At 29.3% G+C, this 19,445-nt stretch overlaps 1 protein-coding gene across 1 annotated transcript in view; it reads left to right on the top strand.

Moving 5' to 3' along the window:
* Positions 1-9,404: 9,404 nt before the first annotated feature.
* LOC124371676 (cytochrome P450 4c3-like) overlaps positions 9,405-19,445 on the top strand; it is a 38,793-nt gene continuing 28,752 nt past the window's right edge. The window contains exon 1 of the mRNA XM_046830014.1: positions 9,405-9,524. The gene's annotated coding sequence lies outside the window, so the exon portion shown is untranslated. The remainder of the gene's footprint in view (positions 9,525-19,445) is intronic.

The raw sequence follows: 19,445 nt of genomic DNA on the forward strand, positions 1-19,445 counted from the left end.
ACGCTAACCAGGGCCGTACACAGAGGGAGGGGGCAAAAGAGGCAAGTTGCCCCAAACTACAACATCAGGATACCCGGTAATGCGTAGTGTATACAGCTCTATCAGTGATTTGTCTTGTGACTGTGGCCCCTGCAGTTGTTTTACCGTATTTCTTACCTTCTGAGTGGAAATGGAATGACTCATAACTTTTTTACAGGAAAATTCTACTCAATCTTTCTTAAACTCCAAACATCCGCCTGCCACTATCTTCATATTCAATCGTCTCTATCTGTCATGAGCCTCAAAATCCAAGTATTCGTCGAAACTCCAGTTGAAGTAGCCTAAATAAATATAAATTGTGGCGAGGGGCAAAACCATAATGAAAATAAGCTAAAGGTAAATAATTAAATATGGGAGAAACCTGATTGTTTAAACAGAACCTCCCACTATCCCCCTATCAGTATCAAGAGATAAATATTCAATCAAATATATCTCTTCCTAAAAGAATTTTTACCAAACTTCAAAGTAATAACAAATTATTAAAAAGATGTGACTTTTTTAGTGGAGAAGCAATTGCTCTTGCAATTTAATGTGATAATCAAGTAAAACGTTAATATTATGAGGGAGTCACTACAAATGAGCCACTTATTAAAAAATTACATCACAAGAAAGGACCTTTGATTTCTACTGAAAGTCAAAGTACTTATCGATGTAGAATTTATAGAAAGTATTAGTGAGGAAGAAAACAGTAGTCACGAATCAACATTATTATTTTATTTCTAACATAAACGTCCCTTTAAGAGGAGCACATTATAATATCGACTACGATGACAGTGACCTGGCAAACAGACAGTTAGTCAGAGGATACAATATTGATATAGGTCAGCATATGTAAAATATAAAAAGAAATAGAGAATCAAGTAGAAGACTTCAGACTCGTATTCGAGAAGTAAAAATATGTTATTAAAGGTGTTTACTAATAAAATACTAAGGTAATTACATTATTATATTATATTAACAAAATTATATTATCTCGTTATACTGCAGTATAATTGAAGATGTGTCCCACAAAGTGTGTTAGTCTATATTTTCGGTATATTTTTTGTCAATAAGGAAAGTATAAATTCTAGGAAATTTAGGAAATATTTTAAAAACTGATTGACTTTAAAAGTTAAACAGGTCCCGGAATAACTGATAAAATAAAAAGTGTTATTAGTGAATTCCAAAAGGATTTGAACTTGTATAGAGGACAAGGCTACTGCAGTTTCTAAAACGTCTGGTAAGATTAAAGGTGTAAAAAAAAGAATTGTAAAAAAAAACTCCACAAGCATTCACGCCTTGCTATACTCATACCTTAAATCGGTGTGGACAATGGAAACTAGTATCAAAATCTACTTTAAAAATGCACAGAAACTGTATCACGTTTTCATCGAGTCTTGCAAGTTGTAAGGTTCTTAAAAACAATGGTAAAATATCTCTTCACAACGGTACCAACTACTGGAATGAAATCAATTCGTTTCTTAGCAAAACACTTAGTGTGTAATGTCGGCATTCCATGAATTTTGCAGACTAAATCACCAGCGGAAGTTCATGCTGATAATAAAGGATTGATAAAAACGTCATATATTTATAGTATATATATATATATATATATATATATATATATATATATACTATAAATATATGACGTTTTATATATATATATATATATATATATATATATATATATGACGTTTTTTTGACTAAAGTAGGTTTCCGTGTCATTTACATGTATTTATTTTCTTGATAGGGGCATTATGGATAGCAAAAAGGTGGGTCAGAAATGTAATTTATTCGAATTAGCATTGCATGATCCTACACGAGAGAATTCTAAAATACGAACCAATTAACATTATATTAAACTATTAAATCCATTAGCCAGAGATACTGAATTAAGTGTCAGATTTGTCCCTACTTCTGTTTGAAAATTCTGACTTCATCATATTACTCCATGAATGCTTAGACTAAGAATACTACCTTCTTTCGATTTTTAAAACTGTGTGCAAAGCCGCAGGTAACTGCTAGTTTTTATTTATAAAGCTCGTACGTAAAGTTCTGCACATTTATTAGACATTAGATACTCAACAGTTTATAATCCTATGTAGTTTTATTACTGGTACCATTACCTGCTATCATGTAAATCAACTAAAAAGTAAAAACTGTTATTTTCTTTATAATAAAACGGATTTTATAAAATAATTTTATGTTAAAAGTACTGTATTGATGAAATGTAATAAAGATTTCCATAGAGGAACTTAGTCATACAACTACATCAATGTACATAATTAGTTACTTGTGTTATGATATTTTTGTTTAAACCTCTGTTAATACATACACATTCTGTAAAATAACCCGCACGATTCAGACATTTAGTCTTGATACAGATTATATAAAAGGGTGTAACTTGTTAGATTAGGTAATTGATAGAATAGAATGTTTTTTATTTCTTCATTGTCACATGAAATATGTTTTGCATAACTTACTTAAACAAAACTAAAATACGACAACAAGTAAGCAAAACACACTTAACTATGCCGCTTAATTTGAGAAAACCCCGAAGAGCGGAATAGTGGAGGCTCTTCTCTCGAGTAATCAGTCTGTAAATGAGGAAAACCACCTCCTACGTGTAACGGCTGTTGAAGGAATGCAAACAATGCAGCCTCGGAGCAACGGAGCTTTAAATCAATTAAAATATGAATCAATAACATTTTAACTCAATCGATTCAGTATTTTTTCCGCAATGGAAGGACAAATGTCGTTATCTACATCCACCCAATCTTTCAAATTTGTAAGATTACTGCAAAAATATATATAGCATTATATATAAATATTTATACGTAAGAACTGTGTACATAAATAAATATTTGTTATAGTGCTGATTCTGCAATAGATATAATAATGGCAGAATTAATTTAATGATTTTTGAGGTAGATAGTTAAATTCAAAACTCACCAACCGTTACATTATTTGTAACCTTGATGTCTAAATAACTCCTAATCACTTCCTTTACTCGTCCTACTATGCATTACTCCTCCAACTATTACTCCTCCTCCTCATAATAACGAAGTACTTGTAAAATTTATATTTGATAGCTTTATTTATTTGGCAACAGTAAACAGAACAACTTTGTGTCCTTGTTTTGTAGTTGTAAACAAGGCATGTAGTTAATGCCATGAAGATTTTATCAATTTCTCAGATATTTATTAACTGTTAATATTACCTACGTACTGTATACATTATATATATATATATATATATATATATATATATATATATATAATATATATAATAATATATACATTGAAATTTACTGTATACCGCTACTATACAATAACAAATGTATTAAGAAAACATGCAATATAGTACCATTTCGTTTTTTTGATTTCTTGTAACGTGTTTCGGCAACTGTACCATGATCGCAGTAACTTGAAAGAATAACAACACAACAAATAATAATAGATATGGTAATGATAATATATAATAAACTATAAACCCCTTTAAGTAAAGTTTACGTTCAGGAATACTTTCTTAATTTTATTGTATTTTAACATGTAAATCGTATCTCTTTTATAATTTAAATAAATATGTAGTTCTTCTTTGTAATATAATGTTTCTACCTTTTTCTGAAATACAATAATTGCCACGTTTTCTTCCATAATTATATAATTTATTAGGAACAAAGGCTGAGAAATGGTAGATTCTCATCACCACAATTTCATACAAGAGCTAAATAAAACTGATATAAAATAAACAAATTAAAAAATATTACAAAAGTCAATTAAAGATTTAAAAATATTAAACTCTATTGCAATAAAACTAAATAGAAACAATGCTATTATTACCAATGCTCGTATGTCAACCTGAAAATTGCGCAGAAGAAGCTGTACCAATATGTTTCTAAGTAAACGATATTGATCCATATAAGTATTTGATTTTGAGAACCCTTGCTTTTTTATATACATATATAAACTATCACGATGGGTCATCAGGCCAAAAACGTCCTTTTCTCGTCCACAGGTGACTCTTAATTTGTTTTTTTAAATCATGGTTGTTATAGAATGATTCTGTTTAAACCATCTAGCATGTGTACCATTTAACAAATCAGAACAAAAAATGAAAATAAAATTGTACATTGGAATCAGATATCGTGACCATAGCTGGCTTTTCTTCAGACATTTTAATACCTTTACACTTTTAAGTATTTACATCTGTCAGGAGTTTGTCATCACTTAACGATGGATAACATGTAGCAATATTTACGTTCACACACATTAGTTCACTATTTAAATGCATGAAATTGGTGTTTAAAAATGGTAAGAAAGGATGAAACATTTGTTTGCATTAAAATCTCTGCAGATAAGAACATTTCTTATTTCAACCTATAATGTAATTATCATTGTGTACAGCATTTACTCAGATAAGAGAACTGAATATTTTACTTGAAAAATGTATAAACAAATTCAGATAAAAAAGAATTAATTTCTTCATTCATAGTATATTGCAATAGGAGAATGAATAAAAAATTATGTAAGTTTAACAAGGGATAGTGCAAGTGACTGACAAGTTAATTCCATTCTGGAAACCATTAACTATATATATATAAGCGAGACAGCTACTGTACAGCAGTTTATTATTACGGTACTTGGAACATGCTTCCATAATATTGTGTCACGTATCGTTTAGAGTGTCTGAAAACTCAAGGGTGGGAATTAACAGAGCTACTCAATACAAGAAGAAACCCAGTGTAACTAGCAAGTACGATCACTTTACAAAGTACATACAAAATAAAGCACCTGTCACAAAGTATGGGGGTGCTTTATTCAAGACTACAGACGCCATCAAATACCTGTACCCGAATCGCAGTAATTAGAGGTTCAATATTTACAATATATACATACACACACACACAAATTTCAAGATCAAAAGAATCTCTGTAGCTACTGACCACAAACCTGGTTGGAACTTAATGTTTCTAGATTACGCAATCTTTCGAACCACAAACTTGCAAACCGAAACCAACATAATAATCGGTTATGTTGTTAAATTAGTTTTGTGTGTGTTTGGATACCTGTGGGAGAATATCAGCGCAAGGCTTAGAGCAAAACAGTAGGCTATTTGCTGTTGTGGAGAATGATAATAAAGATTGGGCTGTCTCAGAGCCCAAGGTTTGAGTGTTGCAGATGAAGATATATAAACCTATATATATTACAATACAAGTATATACATAGATGTAACACAATAAACATAATTTAACAATTAACCTGCAAATTCTGTCCCAATGATTTTGGAAAAAACCATAACTCCATTAAGAGTGAGAATGACTAATTATCGGTTTGATGTTGTTCGTCAAAATTATGAAAGACCATTATGTGCACATGCAATTCAACACAATCAAAACAAACTAGAAAATTGCTTCAACTTAAAGGAATTTAGCATCTAAATATATTTAGCCAAATCCCATCCAAAGTACTAATCTGATTAACTTAAGAAATGTTAAAATCGCACATTAATTAATTTTAAAATCAAGTTAACCAGATGGGTTGAACGTAAAATGTCTGTTTTTTCTTTTGTGTACATGTTTAGTTCTTTGTAAACATTTACAAATATTCCACTTACAGCTGATTAAAAACTTGTTGTTTATGGTATTAATTTTTTTAAATTATGATTCTGTTTGTTTCTTTTATTAATCAGCATGTTTATTAATCTGATGTTAGGGTCATTTAACCCGAAAATTAAAACATTAACACTGATTTTTTCTATCTTTTTATAGCTTTTACCTACTTGTAAGTATATATATATATATATATATATATATATATATATATATATATATATATATATATCGTATGGGGGACAAAGGCAGCTATCCATAAATAAATAAATTAAAAATTACAATTATTAAAAAGTACGTAAGAACAAAGTTCTTGAGTCATAAATTAAAAATAATATTAAAATCTCCCGTCACAAAGCTAAATCTAAATTACTGAGCCAGTTTAGAGACCCATCCTCTAAAACACTCAGACCAGCCAGACCACCAGAAAACAATCGCAAAGGGCAGTCGTTTACAATGTTGTGTACGACTTAAAACTTGTAAGTGTACATATATTGTAGGATACGTAATCTGATAGTGTCTATCGCACCTTTACTTGTATTTATTGCAATAGATAACTATCAACTTCTGGACTAAACGCGGAGAAGACAAAATTGTAAAATTTGAAACCCGGTGCTGAAAATCGAGTATTAAAACTCGGTTTTAAATTAAGTTATGAAATTAATACACCTCTGTATATTATAACAACCTGTATAGCACCTTTTCGTCTTACTACAAATAAATAAGTAATAAAGAAACAAAATAATTATTTTCTTAAACATATTTGTTTGTTTCTTGTTAATTGTTTGTATTTTCAATCCCCCAATAAACTTGTATAACATCTTTAAAATCTATACAACTTTTTAAATTTGTCTATAAGTGTTGTCTGCATTTTCTATAAATATACAGAAGAAAATATAGCATATTTCATTTTGATAAATCTATACTATCGTTTGGTGGATCAAGTTCATTATCTGTTTTGGAGATTTTGGTTAAACTGTTATAAATAATTGCCTCTAATATTGTAATTCTATTATGTTTTTACTAAATTAGAACTATATGTTTTTTAGTAACTTTCATCAGGACATTTAAAAAATTGACTATATGATTACCTAAATTTTTATTTGCAGATGTATTCTATACTATTATGTAATAATATAATGATGTCTGTCTGTGTGTTTGTGAGCGCGCACGTTTGTACGTGTATGTGTGTGATCACGTAAAAACTATTGGATCGAGAGTACTGAAACATGGACATTCTTAGGATCCCTGGTTAACATGTTGGCCTACTCTTGTTACTAAAATCCCTCCAGGCTACGCCGTACTGGTCACTAAATTGTATTACAGCAAATAAACATTATTATTTAAAAGATCCTGTTAAATTTTATCAACTGTTCTGTATAAATGTTTTATGACAGCACAACTATATTTTTAATTAATTTAAAACATTATTTTCAATTTGGTAAAATTACAGTCTTAACAGCATAAAGTAAGTTTGTTAGTAACATCATTTCTTATTTCAACCTTTTCTGCAATCACTGTTGCAATCACAGAAATATTTCCAGAAGTGAAAATTAAAAGTTTTCATTACAAATATACTTTTAACATTTTAGCAAATTTTAAGTGAAATGTATGATCAGTACTGTAATGCAGATATCAAAGACAAAGTTACTATCTAACATCTAATAATATATATTTATATATTTAAAGACTGTTATAAAACACATCTTAGTTGCCTTTTGTCAGAAGTAGGCTTCTCATACTTGTGTACAAATATATCTCGAATATATATGTACATTTTCCTTGATCGGGGAAATAAGACTGTCAACGGTGGCACTAAAACACATACACAGGAATAAATTACAATGGCCACAAATATACACTTATTGACATATGTTCTTGATCGTGACAGCAAGGCAAATTCAACGTTGGCATCGGAAATGTGAAGTGTTCGTACACGTGCAAAGTCTACGAAATTGCCTGCGAAGCCACGGGCAACTGCTAGTAATTTATTTATATAATAAACTAAAACTTAACTAAGTCAAACAATCTTTTCCAAAAGTTCGGTCTTTATCTACGTTTTATTTTAAATTTAGTTAAATTTCTTGTTGTTTACAACAGTTCTTTATTACAAATACCAGAACAATCTTGCGCCATATCTAAATTTAATATGTAATTATGTTCTATAGATAATTGTTCTAATATTCTGGTAGTTCTAATAATGTTAATAATTTTACATATTCTAGTTATATTTTATATTATATTGCAACAGGTTTCTTATATTTGTTTTGTGTAGTTTTAAAATGTTTGTTTATAATTTGTTTAATTCCTTCCATTGTTTTTGTATTGTAATCTACAAATTTTTGGTAATTTCACGTTTACGCGATGTAATTGGAATTTAAAGTATTTACTTCTTAAATAAATTATTAAATGAGCCATAAGTATCTTTATTTAATAGGAAAGTAAAACTACTTTTTATGTAAGACTTGAGAAAAGAATAAAGTTCAATGTGGGTTCAATAAAAGTAATTGTGGGTCTTTAAGTAACTCACAAAAATACTACAGAAACTCTGTTTATAACAACGATTTTGATTTATATTATGTCCAATATCAAATAAAGAAGAATCAAAAATATATAAAAAGAGGATTAAAGAAAAAGTTGTTTATAACTAAGGTTATGCCATAAGTGGCACTGTTTTAACTTTATTTTCTAACCCAATTCTGTTACCACCTCTAGAACTCTAATTATATTTTTAAACGTATTTTGACAACACTTTATTAGCATAAAATTTGACAATATTTTTTTTATTAGTCAACAATGTAAACAGATTAAATCTGAATCTCAATTTTACATTTATCTTTGACAGATTTTACATTGATTCCCAACAGATGTAAACTGAATCTGTTTAAAATTTACAATCTTATATTTTAAATAATGTTTTTAACACTATAAATGTATTTTATATATAGTTTTATTTTTGTTATTTATACAGCAAAAGAGATTGTAATGTCTGTTAAAGTTTTTGTAGATTCATTTATGGAATTTTTGAACAGCAATATTGTGAGGTGTTTGTTGTTGTATGTGTCTAATAAGATTTTTTGTAAATTCATTTATGGAGATCAGCCAGAGACTATACATTGATTTTCTGTTGTCTCAGGAGTGGTCCACGAGCGCCATATTAATATTTACTACTGAATATATACTGTAAACCTTAATATTTTAATCTTCAGCAATTTTTATTAGGGTCTGGTTATAAACATGTTAAACATTATTACCGTAAATACTTATAATTTAGAACACTTTATGGAGGTATGAACAAATTATACTTTTGTCTTGAGGACTGTAGCTCTGAAATTAAAAAAAAAAACAAACAATCAAAACCCTATAGGCACCGTCGTAATGTGTAAGCATTCTAGATTGTTTAACTGAGAACTATGTCATGTGCTATTAGATTTATTCAAAATAGTTTAATTTTTGACCGCAAGTAAATGACACCATGGAAACTAAACGCACTCAAAGAAAATTCTCTCAAATGAAAAAAATGCAATCATATTTAAAGAGCACAATGATTATGTTTACCTTTACTATTTTTCAAATATCTGAAGGAGCCCATAAAGACTTAACCTAGGACTTCAAGGTTGCATTATGTTAATGATAACCCTTGTTTCCTCACTTCCTTGCAGGAGTGGCTCTGAACACAATCTTCATCCATTAAATTGCCTCAATTACGTTTGAATATCCAGGAAAGTCTTACTTGCTATCCAAGCAAGCTTGCAGCCAAGGTCTTTATTCTTGTTACTCGTTCAAGATTGGTATGGTGGTGTAGTTGCACTCTGTACTCTGTAGGAGACACATACCAACCCTACACCCTATGTGATTTTCGGGACTAACACAGTACACGTGCAGAGGACTCCAGGTATTTATGTTTATATTTTAATTAAATTAACCTTTCATATAGATGAAAATTTTTACATAAAATTCATGGAAGAAGACTAATGTCAATGTGCGCTTCAATGTTTCATGAAAGACCAAAATTATACTATAGAATGGCAAATAATTATAAAATTGGAAAAAAGTTCCCTCCTTTATCTCTTAACATAGATGGTATTCATAAATAAACATAAATCTTTAGAAGACGTCCCATTGGACTAACGGAGTCGTTATTAAAATTAATTTTGTTCCTTTTCTCCCTTAAATAGAGGAACCATTTGAAATTATGAAACAGGAAATCATACCTAAATATCCATCAAAACTTAGGATGCAAGGATCAATTCTAGTAACACTTAATTTAAATTATAAAAGAATAGATTGGAAACAGATTTGATACGAGTGTTATATATAAAAGAAGTGTTTTTAGTGGTGATGGAATTAGCTTAATTAACTTTTGTGTATTCTTTTATTTCATTAGGCAAAATAATTTTCCTTTAAAAACGCCGAAATATACCTTTTTTGACAAATTGCGAAATTAAACAATTCGTCCTCTTTTTATTTTATAAAACTCAAAACAATTGTGTTAAAATTCAATTCCTTTAGAAAAGGAAATATCGAAAGGTGATTTTTAACAAGTATTCAACATAATTAATTATTAACCGTGACTGATTAATTGTATTTTATTCATTGAAATAATATTTTTATAGCTGTTGGTAAAATTCCTAGAATTCTGAAATTATTATAGACTCATAATTTATGTTTCTTAATTTCATCTAATTAATTGGTTGAGCTTTTATATTCATTATATCCAGATACACCTTTTCTGTTCAAATATTCTGGAAACTCCATTTATCTGGAGTTTTTAATTGTCGAGTTACTTGATTTGATTGTCTTCTATTCAAAGTTTTAGATACACTTATCTTTAAAAACTATGTAATGTGATTTCCAAAAGATGTATTTACATTTTTTTACATATCTTAATTATATTGTAGATTTTTTTGTTTAAAACTCATTGAAACATTAGAAAAAGTATTACAAACTTAAATTAATTTTCAAACCGTTGACATACTTTGGATCTTTATGTCTTACATACTTCCTCCGATTTTATTTTTTAGAAAATCCTTATCTATTAAAATCAGTCTATTCATTCACAATTTCTACTAGTTCGTTTTTTTAATTTTTTGTTTCATCTAAATGTAAAAATAATTTGTTTTGATTTGAATATCTAATTTAAAAATTCTGATAAAACCATTTCAAAGATTTATTTTTTATAATTTTAACCTAACATATCGATATTTATGTATTATTTTTTCACCGGTTTTCATTAAATACAATGTTTTTAATTCCCAGTCGTTAATTTTTTTCGATAAAAAATTTGTATAAGAGCATCTATTAGTTTAAAAAAGCGTTTAACAATGTTTTAAATGATAATTCATATTTGTTTTATTTTATTAAATAAAATAACTTAAGTTATATTTTTTCTTTCTTTTTAGCGTATAAGTATTAGATCTTGTTTTCAATTTTACAACCTGTAAATATTTCAAGGGAAAATTATTACTGATTTCATTCATGATTTAGTTTTTAATGATTTTTAACTCTTTTTTTAAAATTGCTCTTAAAGTAAATAATAAAAACTTGATTGCTTGATAAATATTGTATTTTGTGAAAATGTGAAGGTATAAACCACCTGACATTTGCGTAGATAGTGTTATCATAATTAACATATAATCAATTGCCTGTATAGTATTATGTATTTTAAAAGTTCTGCCACTTTTTAGCTTAATACTGCTAGAATTACCTCATTCTTTCGAATATACTATTGTAATAAAATAACCTGATATTATACATATATCAGATTTACATATTAACAGATTCTTTTTAGATGTGTATACAACACAACAATTATAAGATACTATATCTTTGTTATCTACTTTTATTACTAATGTTTTACTAATGCTAACAAGTTCTTCTTTTTTATTGTACTTTTTACGTATATAGTATAAATGTAAAAGACTTACTTCTATAATTTTTTTCAAATGATTCCAATTTTTACAAGCTGTTTTATAAAGTCGGTAATATATTTCTCTATTTTAAACTAAAACACATTTAGAAATATTCTAAATTTATTTATAATTAATTAGAAAACATAATTTTAAACACAATAAAACTATGTATGTATACATCTATATTTTAGGAGTAAAAACAACCCTACTGCTGCTTTTGTTATTGTGCCTTAATATTATTTACTTCAATTTGTTTACACAATATATGTTTGAGTTTTTTCCATACTTTCGTGGACAAAATAATCTGTGTTTCTCTTAGTTTAATTATAAGTGACTTGTCAAATATATAAAGCTAATAATAGCCTAATGAATTATTTAAGTAATATTTCTACTTATTTAAAATTCTCGTACAGTCCTTAACATCAAATTTTGCATGTAGTTTCGCAGAATTTTTAAATGTGTATTACAATTAAAGAGATGCCATTTAAAATACATTTTCTTTCCAATTTTAAATGTTATGGTGGTAGAGTTGGTGTTCAGTTGAGTTAACGTTTTAAATTTTTAAAGCTTTTTAGTAACATCTTTCCTGAGGACAAGAACAATATAAAAACATTTTACTCATTCCTAAAGATGTTATTGACATTTGAAGTATTATTTTAAAGGTATCTTATAATTAGTCTCTTTCATTAAACTTAATCAATTTTCCTAAATCATGCATAATTAAAAGATTATATCGTTCCCAAGCGTTGTCATATATTTACTATAGTAAAACACATTTTTATCTTAACCTGTTTGTCTTCAGAATTGATTATAAATTATTGCCTAACAGTTCTATTTTAGCAACATATAATATAGTTAGAGATGTATCATGGTTTAAACGCCGTTGTTGGATTTATATGACATATGAAGACCTCTACTAACTGACATTGAAATATTGTATAGATACTTGACAGTGATACTTATAGTGGTGGAGTCATCAGTGCTGACAAACGAAGACAAAGAAACAGCTCTTAATTTGGTAGCTTAAGAAGGTTCAATCGTTTTGGTAATGAAATATTTTATTATTTTAATAAAAATTTGGGTCACAGCCATTTAGCACTCGTTGCCTGATAACAGGACAATGAAAATCTTCTTCATCATTCAATGGAAGAATGGAAGGCTTGTGGAGCAGAGTTTTTGAGACATCTAACGAGGGATAAAACCCAAAGATCAATCATATCAACATAATCTTTTACTTTATATGAATAATTACTGAAATAACTGATACTTTTTTATTAAAAAATCATTTTCTTGAGCCAAATTGTATTTAAAAGTGTGTTTTTATTATATTTCATTACAAAAGTAATTGTTTTGTGTATTGTGTAACTTTTTAGATACATTGACATTCTACATATACTACAATTTCTAACAATGTATTAATATGTGTATGAAGGATAAATAAATTCAGTTCAAATAAACAATAAATATATTGGTCTCATAGAACTTTTGTGTCTTTAGATTTTGAAATAATTCCATTATCAATTCTGTTTGTCGGTTATAACCGACAAATAATGGAAATATTTTATAACCTATAGGTTATAAAAATTTAGATACACCAGCACTCAAAGGGTGCTACCTAATGATTGCATTTTTTTTAAATAGGTATATCTCTTTTATAGTAGATTATGAACATCACGAACATTATTATATTATTTTTAAATCAAAACGGCTCTGTGGTTATTAACCAGAAAAGGACTTAAGTCTAAAAACGCCTTAACCTCCGAATTACATATACAGGGTGAGTCAGAAATATGGTAACATATTTTAAGACGTGATTGTAGAGCTAAAAATAAGAAAAAAAATGTTATATAAAGGTAGGTCCGGAAACGCTCCATAACTGAGCAAAGGCTGGCGAAAGATTTTGCTTTGTTTTCAGTTCACCTGGTGAAATTAAGTGATTTTGAAAGGTTTTGTTCTTACTTTTTATCTCAAATAAGATGGATTTATAAGGAAAGTTACCTGAAAAATCAAATAAAACCACTCTAGAGGTTGTAATGTGATCAGTTTTTGCGAAACAGTATGAAATTTGCAAAAAATCTAATAACAAAATACCATTTTAAATGTTTGAACTCGAATAACATTGTTAAATGATCAATAAACAAATTGTTTTTCCTAATACAGATTGTAGAGAATTTAATTCTGAAAACAACCATAATAAACAAAGTTAACAAAATGTGTAAAAAAGTTATGAAATTGACTCCTCACGTAATACACTACACAGCAATTTTTTGCTGTTTTATAATAAGGAATGAGTATCTGATTGGTAACAGCTGGTAATAATTATTTATTTAAACAACAACTGTTTAAACATGTTTAAATAATAAATAATCAGCTTGGCATTTATTATTAGATGACATATGTCACCTCATTGTTGAACAAAACAACAAACTGTAAAGATACTATGTGCTTGTGTTAAGTATTTTAACCGGTTATTTCCCTCCATTTTATTAGTGATTTTGTGTTGTGTGTTTCATTTATTAAAAATGGAAGGTAATATTCATGTGTATTCAAACTCTGATTTAGCAGACATGCATTTTAATGTATGGTTTGGGACGCTGCAATAGTACTTCAGCAAGACGTCTGTCTAGCAAGAGAACTTTCCTAACCGCAGGTGTCATAGCGCAAGATTTTTGCCACTGTTCATCAACGCCTATCTGAAACAGGTTCTTTGAAGTCTTCGGAGCATAGTAATGCAGGCATCGCACGATCATGTAGGACTGTTGAATTAGAAGAGTTGGTTCTTAATAAAATTTCTGATTATCCTGAAAAGAGCACTAGAGAATTGTCACTATAGTTCAATGTCAGCCAATCTAGTATTCGGAGAATACTACACGAGTACCAGTTACAACCATACCACTTCCAGCATGTCCAAGCAACTCCATGTTCCAGCAACTCTTTTGCCACAAGACTACGCTCCCCATGTTGTTTTTGTCGATGGCTTCTGTTAAAATATGCTGATCCAAACTTTTTGAATACAATTTTGTTTACCAACGAGGCTCACTTTACAAGAACAGCTATCATTAACTTCCATAACAACCACATGTGGGCAGACAGAAATCCTCATGGTATCAAACCTAATCGCCCACAACATTGGTTTTCAGGAAATGTTTGGGTTGGAATCTTAGCCGATGATTTTGTCGTATTCGTGCTTCCTCCCAGGCTTAATGGCGTGGTGTACTTGAACTTTTTAAGAGACGAGCTACCTAATCTGCTTGATGATGTACCTCTGCATTTGCGCCAAAACATGTGCTTTATGCATGACGGGGTACCTGCGCACTACTCTCTGGCTGTTCGTGGACACCTAAATGAGAGTTTCACAAATCAATCAATAGGCCGAGGTGGACCAGTTTCATGCCCAGCAAGATCACCGGACTTAAATCCTTTGGACTTCTTTTACCTTTGGGGACTTTTAAAAAGATTAGTTTACTCTTCCCCTATAGATACCATTGAAGAACTCCGATTAAACATGTCTAATGGAATAGAAACCATTAAGCAGACACCTGGTTTTTTTGAACGGGTCCGAAACTTGATGAGAAGACGTTTGAACGCGTGCATTTTGAACAATGGAGGTCATTTAGAGCATCCTTTTTAATCTTCTGGTAATCTTCAGACTAAAAGCGATTGTAGATGTTTATTGTATTTAAAAATAAAATTTTGAACTAAAAATGTTTATTTTTCACCAGCTGTTACCGATCAGATACTCATTCAAAAGTTTGCTGTGTAGTGTGATAAGTGAGGAGTCAATATCATAACTTTTTTACACATTTAGTTAACTTTGTTTATTATGGTTGTTTTCAGAATTAAATTCTCTACAATCTGTATTAGGAAAAACAATTTGTTTATTGGTCATTTAACAATGTTATTCGAGTTCAAACATTTAAAATGGTATTTAGGTTATTAGATTTTTGGCAAATTTCATACTTTTTCTCAAAAACCGATCACACTACAACCTCTAGAGTGGTTTTATTTGATTTTTCAGGTGACTTTCCTTATAAATCCATCTTATTTGAGTTAAAAAGTAAGAACACAACCTTTAAGAATCACTTAATTTCACCAGGTGAACTGAAAACAAAGCAAAATCTTTCGCCAGCCATTACTCAGTAATGGAGCGTTTCCGGACCTACCTTTACATAACATTTTTTTCTTATTTTTAGCTCTAAAATCACGTCTTAAAATATGTTACCATATTTCTGACTCACCCTGTATATTCAGTTATATACTCACTTTGAATATATTTATAAAATTACATTTTAATATAAAAATAAAGAAACTACTTTGTAACGCAACTGTCTACATTGCATTCAAGGTTATTCACGATTCTAATAGTTTAGTTACGCTGGCCCTCATGTTATCGCCGCATCTTTTTGGATAACGAAGGACACCAGCGATTTCAATAATAGAATCGTACAAACCAAGGAAATAATTAATAATAACACCTGGAAAGCTTCAATTTTTGATGATATCTGGCAGTTTTAGTTTGATGTTCAGATTTTAATTGCGAGATAATCATTGAGAGAACGGTCAATTACAGCACTAATAATTTGAATAAATTTAGTACTGGTGTATATTGCATACTAGCACGAGGCATTCGAGTTATTTTTAATTTATAATCTCACATTACACTGTATACACTTGATATGGAGCCTTTGCCATCAACTAAATTAAACCAGCGTTATGGCCATTGTTAGCATAAACTACCAGTTATCCGCAGCTTCGCACTCAATTTCGTAGGCTTTGCAAATGTATGAGCACTTCTGGTTAAAGTGAATTATATTCCGAAGCCAATATTGAGTTATAAAATATATCAAAAAGGGTATATTAATGGCCATTGTAATTTACTTTAAGTTCACGATATTTCTGGTACCACAATTGAGTTTGAAGCGTAAGTAGGTCTCAGAAGCCTACTTTTGTCAAAAGACAACTAATATAGGTTGTAAAAGTAACTTTTCAGTAAAAGTGAGATAATAACTTTATCTTATATATCTGCTTTACAGTATTGACCAAGCACTGCGTATTTAATATTTGCTAAAATATACAGTTAAAAGTATATTTCCACTAAAACTTTTAACTATCTGGATGTTTTCTTACTCTATGCTCAACAGAGGTTTCAGAAAAGGTTTAAACCAGAAGCGCTGCTACTATCAATCTTACTCTATGTTTTACATTAATTTAAACGAATTGAAAAATAATGGTTAAATTAATTGAACATACATTTGGGGTGCCATAAAACAATGTTTACTCAAAACAGTTAATCACATGCAACAGGCTCTTTCAGTAAATGATATTTCCTTCGTGTAGTTCTATTTTAGAGAACAATATTGGATTTTTTGCAACTTTAGAGACCAGTGGAGTGTAACCCTGAGAGATTTTCGAAATAGGAATAGGCCTATGCTAACCAGGGACGCTAAAAATGTGAATGTAAAATTTCATAACAAACGGTCCAGTTGTTTGTACGTGGTTCAGTAAACACGGACAGACATCATTAGACTTTTATATAATAGTATATATTGCTCGTTATGTCTTATTATTTTGTAGTATCTTCACACCAAAGTCGATAAGATCCACGTACGATATATATATATATATATATATATATATATATAATATATATATATATATATATATATATATATATATACATATAATGTATGTATATATATATGTAATGTATATATATAATTTCAATAAAAATTTAATCATAAAAAGTACTTGCTCCGCCGGGACTCGAACCCGGATATCTCACTTGCCGGGTGATGTGCTACCAATATATAAAACATAACACGTCACCAACTCTGTTGGAGTAACGAGCGATGTACCTGTACCGTGCATACCGTTGAGTCTTCTGCGTAATGAGAAGCTTGTCACAAAATCACGACATCCTCTTGCCAAGAAATTTAGATTTTAAACTTTTAAACTTGACATTTCACAGCAGTTTCAACCCTCACACCTTAATTGCAATTTGTGTAAATTATATAGTAAAGAATTAAATGTAGTGAAGGACGACTACTCTATTAGAATAGAATAGAATAGAATATATTTATTTCCTCAAAATAAAATAAACATTTACAAGTTATTCATTTTTACATAGAAAAATTCAAAACTAAAACTCAAATGTCTTGTTGCCAGGTTTTTTAGGCTACATAAGTCCTACTTAAAAATAAACTTAAATTCAATTAAACGCCAGTTTAATTTATAGTTTTTAAAACAAAATAAAAATATGATATTAATATATATGAGGAAATAATAGGGCCTCCAAGGCTAAGCCTGTTTGGAGGTTCCATCAATGTATTTTTACAAATGGTTTATCCAGCTTCAGAATTACAAAAACATAAAATTCAACTTCTCACTCATAAACAATCAAAACAAAACACGCATCTATTTAATATGGTTAAATTGTGCCATATAATGTAAAATAAAATAACTCCTTGTAAAATATACATTCACACACATATCCATATAAACATACATACACACATACATACATATATACATATAACAATAAAATAATATTAATACAGCTACTACGAATATTGAAATATAAGAAATCGAACAATTAAATAACAATACCCTGCTGCAATTTTTGCTACTACAACTTTAATTTACTCATCCAGGAATCTCTAGCAGTGTTTTAATCTCTTTTATACTAAATAGCCAATTTTTAAGTCTTTTTACGAATATATTTACATTTTTAGAAGTTTTAATACTCTCCAGTAATTTATTATAAATCCTAGGGGCAACGAAAATATAGGATTTCGTAAAAAAGGTTGTACAAGGTTTTGGGACAAAAAATGCATTCCTATTCCTAAGTCTATGCTTGTATGTATTATTATCTCGAGGCATGCTACCATTCTTTTTATAGAAAAGTTTCATTACATTGTAGACAAACAAGTACTGTAATGGAAGTATTTTTAAATGTTCAAAAAGAGGACGTGAAAACTCAGTTCTATTTTTAAAGGATATTAATCTTATGAAATGTTTTTGCAGAATGTATAATGGCTTAATGTTTGAAAAATATGTCCCTCCCCAAAAAACTATTCCATATTCTAATCTACTTTGGACCAAAGCAAAATATAACATTCGTAACAATGTTTCATTACACATTTCTCGTAAAAAATAAAAGTATCTCAAAATATTGTTTAAATTGTTTTTTAATTTATTGATATGAATTTTCCAGTTTATTCTTTCGTCAAGATTAATTCCTAAATACTTAATGTATTCCGCTCTTTCCACAACAGCACATTTACCCGTCCCACAAACTCCCTGGTAAATAAGACAGTTAGCACACTTATATTCCAGATTAATATCAAAAATAATGTTCTTCTTTACATTAAAATTTACGTACTTGGTTTTCTCTGCACTTAATAGCATATTATTATTGGTAAACCACCATTGAATTGCCTTAAGATCGTTTTGCATTGACGATTGAACCAGATCCCAACTTCTACCAACATAGCAAAGGGCAGTGTCATCGGCAAATGATGTAACTTTTCCTTGAAATCTGGCATTACATAGATCATTTATATAAATTATGAAAAGGGTTGCTCCCAGAACAGAGCCCTGAGGAACCCCTTGCTTTATTATACCCATTTCACTGATGTACGAATTTATTTTAACACACTGTTTTCTTTCTAGTAAATAACTCCTAAACCATTTAAGACTAACACCCCTTATTCCACTTTTATACAATTTGTCTAACAGAATACCATGATCAACAGTGTCGAAAGCCTTTCTTATATCTAAAAACAACCCACTGACACATTTGTTTTCATTGATTCCATTATAGATATCAGTTATAAAATTTGACACAGCACTTTCAGTATTCATCCCTTCCCTGAAACCAAATTGATTCATGCTAAAGAAATTGT

The sequence above is a fragment of the Homalodisca vitripennis genome, unplaced genomic scaffold (genome assembly GCF_021130785.1).
Source record: "Homalodisca vitripennis isolate AUS2020 unplaced genomic scaffold, UT_GWSS_2.1 ScUCBcl_1807;HRSCAF=5892, whole genome shotgun sequence".
Lineage (NCBI taxonomy): Eukaryota > Metazoa > Arthropoda > Insecta > Hemiptera > Cicadellidae > Homalodisca > Homalodisca vitripennis.